General features: G+C 39.3%; 1 non-coding gene across 1 annotated transcript; it reads right to left on the reverse strand.

Annotated features, from left to right (window-relative positions):
• Positions 1-5,768: 5,768 nt before the first annotated feature.
• On the reverse strand, positions 5,769-5,874 carry LOC140855894 (small nucleolar RNA R71). Its single transcript, XR_012139339.1, has one exon. It is a non-coding gene; the product is annotated as a small nucleolar RNA R71 (small nucleolar RNA).
• Positions 5,875-6,273: the final 399 nt, after the last annotated feature.

Genomic DNA, 6,273 nt, shown 5'->3' on the forward strand with positions numbered 1-6,273 from the left:
ACACCGCTTCTTTGGCAGCATCTGATGCAGCGACATACTCCACCTCGCAAACTGAATCAACCATTGTGTGTTGCTTGAAACTCTTCCAGCAGATTGCCCCACCATTAAGGGTAAAAATAAATCCCGACATATTTTTGCGGTCATCATGATCAGACTGGAAATTAGAGTCTGTAAACTCTATAAGTCTCAAGTCCGATTCACCATAAACATGCCACTGGTCCTTAGTATTTCTTAAATACTTCAGGATGGTTTTAACAACCTTCCAGTGATTCTCCCCTGGATCAGATTGTTATCTACTCACTACCCCTAGTGAGTATGCCACATCTAGTCATGTACATGTCATGGCGTACATGATAGATCCCACTGCTGAAGCATATGAAATCCTACCCATACGTCTCTCTCTTGAGGTGTTGTCGGACAATCCCTCTTCGAGAGAGAAATTCCATGGCCTATCGGTAGATAGCCTTTCTTGGAATTCTCCATGCTGAACCTCTTCAGTATAGTATCTATGTATGTAGACTGGGATAAACCAAGCAATCTTTTAGATCTATCCCTATAGATCTTCATCCCTAGGATATAGGAAGCTTCTCCCAAATCCTTCATGGAGAACTATGACGACAGCCAAATCTTTATTCCCTGTAATGCAGGGACATCATTTTCGATTAAGAGAATATCATCCACATACAATACAAGAAATACCACTACTGGACCATTAGCCCACTTATAAATGCAGGGTTTTTCTTCGTTCTTAACGAAGCCATACGTCTTGATCGTCCTATCAAAATGTATGTTCCAACTCCGAGATACCTGCTTAAGTCCATAAATGGACCTCTGTAGTCTGCACACCTTAGACTCATCAGTGGATGTGAATCCTTCAGGTTGTATTATATACACCTCTTCATCTAGCTCTTGTTTAGGAAAGCTGTCTTCACATCCATCTGTCAGATTTCATAGTCCAGATGAGCAGCTATCGCAAGCATAATCCGAATGGATTTGAGCATTGCCACAGGAGAAAACGTCTCGTAATAGTCTATACCATAACGTTAATGATATCCTTTGGCAACCAGACGGACTTTATAGGTTTTCACCTTTCCGTCTGTGCCCCTCTTCCTCTTGAAGACCCACTTACACCCTATGGATTTTACTCCTTCGGGTGGGTCAACCAATGTCCACACATCGTTGACCTTCATGACTCCATTTTGGATTTCATGGCCTCTAACCATTTCTCAGAGTCGGATCTCTGCATTGCATCCATGTAGGTGATCGGATCCTCATCATTTTCATCAAGTTTGATAGGATCATTGTCCCAGATCAAGAAACCATAGTATCTGTCCGATTGATGTGGTACTCTACCAGATCGCCTTAAGGGTGCTTGAACAATGGGCTCCAGATCTGATCTAATCAAATTCGGTTCAGGTTCAGCAACTTGTGTCAGTTTTTCCTCTTGTCGAACTTTGTCAAGTTTGACCTTAGAGGCAACAGTCCCTTCATCAAGGAACTCTTTTTTCAAAAAGATTGCCTTAAGTCTGACAAACACCTTTTGCTCATCAGCCAGGTAGAAATAATATCCTTTGGTCTCTTTTGGTATCCTATAAAATTATACTTGTCAGACCTAGGTCCAAACTTGTCCGTAATTAAACATTTAACATAAGCCGAACACCCCCAAACCCTAAGGTGCGAGAGTACTGGCTTACGTCCTATCCATATCTCATATGGCGTTTTGGTTACAGACTTATCCAGAATCTTATTTAGAAGGTAACAAGCCGATTCGAGCGCATATCCTCAAAGGAAGATCGACAGACTAGCAAACCCCATCATGGATCGAACCATGTCCAACAAGGTCCGATTCTTCCTTTCAGACACACCATTATGCTGTGGTGTTCCAGGAGGTATCCACTGAGAGAGAATCCCATTCTTCCCAAGATATGTCAGAAAATCATTAGAAAGGTATTCACCTCCTCAATCAGATCGAAGAGTTTTAATACTCTTTTCAGTTTATTTTTCTACCTTATTTCGGAATAGTTTGAATATTTCAAACGACTCCGACTTATGCTTCATTAAATAGACATACCCATACCTCGATAGGTCATCTGTGAAGGTTATGAAGTAGAAATATCCACCTCTTGCACTTGAGCTCATGGGTCCACATACATCAGAATGTACCAGAGCCAAGAATTCACTGGCTCGCTCACCTTTTCCAGTAAAAGGTGACTTGGTAATAAATGGGGTGCTAAAAGAGGATAAGGTCAAGGTGCTAAGATTGGTTGCTCATTCAAATTCAAACTTTATTTTGAATTTGAATGGCCAACCAATCATCCTTATCCACTCATTTGGCGCATTAAAGTAGGGCATGAGGAGGGCTTTGCGTGAAAAAAAATTCATGAGAACTTCCTTCTCGTGAATTCAAATGGACGCAGTGGAAGTGAGGTGGTGCAGGGAGAATGGGTCAAGGTGGTTTCATTATTTAAACCAACCTAATTGAACCAAATAAGTTAGACCCAATTAGACTAATTTAAACCCAACTTAATTAGGCTTAATTAGGCTCAATAAAATTCTAATCAAATCAGGAATTGATTAAGCCCAACCCCTGATCAAATCAGGGACCAAACCATCTCAACGATTAGGTCAACTCTTAACCTAATCGGGTCAAACCCAACTGAATCCAATTCAATTAGACTTGATCCAAAAATAATTACTCAATCAAATTGAGTTAATTAGTAATCAAATCACTAATTAAATTTCTCATAAATATTGAGTCCAAATCTGATGGTAATCGGGCATCAGAATTCATCGATATGTAATCCTGATCGAAGAGTCCCAAACCAGTGGGACTCTTGATCCCGGTACCCAAAATGTGTGGGACTCATGATCAAAGAATTCTGATTCTCGATCATAGAGTCCCAGACATGTAGGACTCATAGTCCATGAGCATTAGGACTCTTCATCAGCCATCAGATCAGATAGGAACCTCTAATGTGTGTGACCCTGCAGGTTCGAACCTAAGCCGGTAGCACAGGAACCAATTCCTGTACTAATCGAAGTGACCATCTAGCAATGGTACCTGATGATCGGATAGGTCGAATAGTTATAATCGCAACACTCAGAACCTACGTGAATATGGTTACTGTATAATTCATCCTTTTGACCTCTGTGTTTAGGACGACTCAGGGTTAAACTATCAACCTTGATTAGATCATCCGAATCGTGCTCAATTCAAACAGTCCTGTGACTCCTCACAAAGACTACCCTGGCCAAGTTTTGCTAAATTGAAATACAACTGTATACAGCTCCTAAACTGGAGTGGTCAATCCCATCTTGACACACGCACTGACAAGTCAAGTACTTGACTACACCCAGCAGCCTTCCGTCACTGAATTAGAAATTCAGGTAGTCCAGTGCCTAAGTGCAGTGAGTTGCTTGCAAGTCACCGTGGCGGTCTCAAGTCGGAGGGACATTTATACCCATATTCCATCAGAGCAAATCTTGACAGCAGAAATAGCTCCGGAGTCGGTCACATTCAGTGCAGATGTACCCTTACATCTTACCTGTATGCCATACCAGTGTCTCCACACTCATTGGTTAAGAGGACAACCAACCTATATGGCACACAACGACCTATGCTTGATAAACGTTGTCGTCTTTGGTAACAACGTATCATTTGGTCGCAAACAGATTTAAGGACTAAACGACAAATCCTCCTTTGTCGAGTCTAAATAGTCCTAAGGACTTTACCACAACATAGGAGTTCATTAGAAGATGAAACATTTTGTGATGAAAAATACCAAAATAATTTTTATTAATTCATAATTCATGTACATATACAAAAATGAGCACAACCGTCAACAGACTGACGATTGACTTTGGGACACTATTCCCAACAGGGGGATCCCAGAAATTTTTCTAGAGCCTTGCATAGAGGAAGAGAAAGGGACTACTCCATAAGCAGCTAGGCTAGCAGTCTCGAAAGTAGAGAAAAAATTTTATAACGACACAGAGTGATTTATTGTTCTAAATTTTTTGTATTTCTTTATATGCAATAAAGATTATGCTTTTTATTTAAATCGTCATGAGTTCTTTATTTGCTCTCTTTCATATGCTTTTATTTATGCTTTCCTGTTAAATTAATATTAGGAACAACTTTTACTTTTCGAAGATGCACCGTGATCTATGGGTACAGAGCATGTCGAGGAAAGAAGAATTGTTTACCTAGTACTTTTCGGAGATGCATCATGATCTACGGGTACGGGATGTGCCAAAGAAAGATAGATATTTTTTTTAAGATTAATCATATCTATTTAATTAAAAAAAAAGAGATACAACTCTACTAGTGCAAAATTAATTCAAAACTCCCGAGCTCTTTATTTTCTAATTACATCAATTTTAAGATAATTTATTTTTTAAATCAAAACAACGTTTCTTTCTTTTATTTTATAATCTCAACTTAGCTCAAGATCCCTAAGGATATGATCTCGACTCATCCTACCTACGTAGTGAGTAGAGTTATTTTTGGTGCTATCAACGACTATGCATCAAATTTTGGCACCGTTGTCGGGGATCTTGGCATGATTGAATTAAAAAAAAAAATCACTGACATTTCATAACACTTAACTAAAATAGCGTAACCTCAAATATAAAAATTTCTAACTTGATTGGACACCTTGTTTCTTTGCATTGCATCTCTATAATTAACTTTAAGGGCGCAACCCAGTAACTAAGATAAGGTGAAGATTTGATCACCCTTCCTTGGCCCACAAATCACTCCTTTGCATTTGCATAACCTAGACCTTAATCTAAAATTAATTAGATATTGACCCCTAAAGATTTCGAGCTCATTAGGACAAGTGACCCTGAGAGTTGAACCAGGTTAGACTTGGTCAGCTAGTTGGTGTCTAGGCAAGTGGTTTGCGGGACGACTGGGCCCGAAGGAAGGTGGTTTTTAATTAGTTTCGTTCGCTGACCTGATCAATTTAATTGGTGTCTAAGGAAAGCAACGGGGGGACTCCCATCGACCTTATACTTATTTGGCCAGTTGGTTGGTCAAGCTCCGACTTGGAGGGCTTGAAGGCTAACTACAGTTACGAGCTGTCTAGAACTAGGATAACTTTAGGATAGAGAGTCCACTGCGTGCTAACTTGATTGTAATTAAAATCTAATCACAACTAATTCTTCTATTAGTTTTAGGACTTCTTAGGATCTCTTCTTTAGAACTCTTTTCTCTCTTCTCCTCTCTTTTTAATAATAAAAAATAATAATCCTTAATAGACTAGGATAGTCCTACATAGACCTTTTAGTTACATGTTAGGTCGACGATCACTAAAACCCGACTTGCAACCATTAGACGAAGAATTAGAAAAGACTCTTAGGACTATCCAAGTTAGAAACATGGCTACACCTGGTGAGGCTAATCCTCACACTCATTGAGAGAATATTTCACTCCATCCTCGTATACCTACTCTCCATGCATTCAAGCACCTTCAGTAGAAGCTACCCAATATGAGATTAAGTCTAGCATTATTCAAATATTGTCATCATTCTATGGACTTAGTAACGAGGACCCATACAAATACTTAGATGAATTTCTTGAAATTTGTTCCACAGTAAAAATCCAAAACTTCTTCGATGATGCCCTTAGGTTGAAACTGTTCTCTTTCTCACTTAAGGACAAAGCCAAGCATTGGTTAAACTCCTTAGACTCTATAACCATTTCAACTTGGGATCATCTTCAGAGAGAATTTCTCAAAAAATACTTTTCAATTGGAAAAAAAATCAAATTAGAAAAGCTATCACTAGTTTTTTCCAATTGGAAGGTGAACTTTTTCATGAGACATGAGAAAGGTTAAGGGACCTCATTCGTAAATGTCCACACCATGCTGTCCCTAAATGACAACTTTGTCAGTATTTTTATGATGGTCTATCGGAGAAACACTGACAAATGGTTGATACATCATGTGGTGGGACATTCATGCTAAAGAGTGAGGATGAAGCCTGGCAGCTCTTTGAAATACTTAGTGAGAATTTCCTACATCATATGTCTGCCACCTCTAGAGAACAACCCATGCTTCAACAAAAAAGAAGTGAAATTTATCAGATTGGAAACGTCATAGATATCCACAGTAAGGTAGATGAACTGTCTCAAAAATTAGACCGTCTTCTAAATACTAGACAATCTCCGATTCCACCTAACCCAATCCAAGAAGTTTGTGCATTGTGTACAAGTCCGAACCATTTTGTTAGTGAATGCCAACCGCACCCCAATTTTCTGAGTTTGTGCAT

Source organism: Elaeis guineensis, chromosome 2, assembly GCF_000442705.2.
Source record: "Elaeis guineensis isolate ETL-2024a chromosome 2, EG11, whole genome shotgun sequence".
Lineage (NCBI taxonomy): Eukaryota > Viridiplantae > Streptophyta > Magnoliopsida > Arecales > Arecaceae > Elaeis > Elaeis guineensis.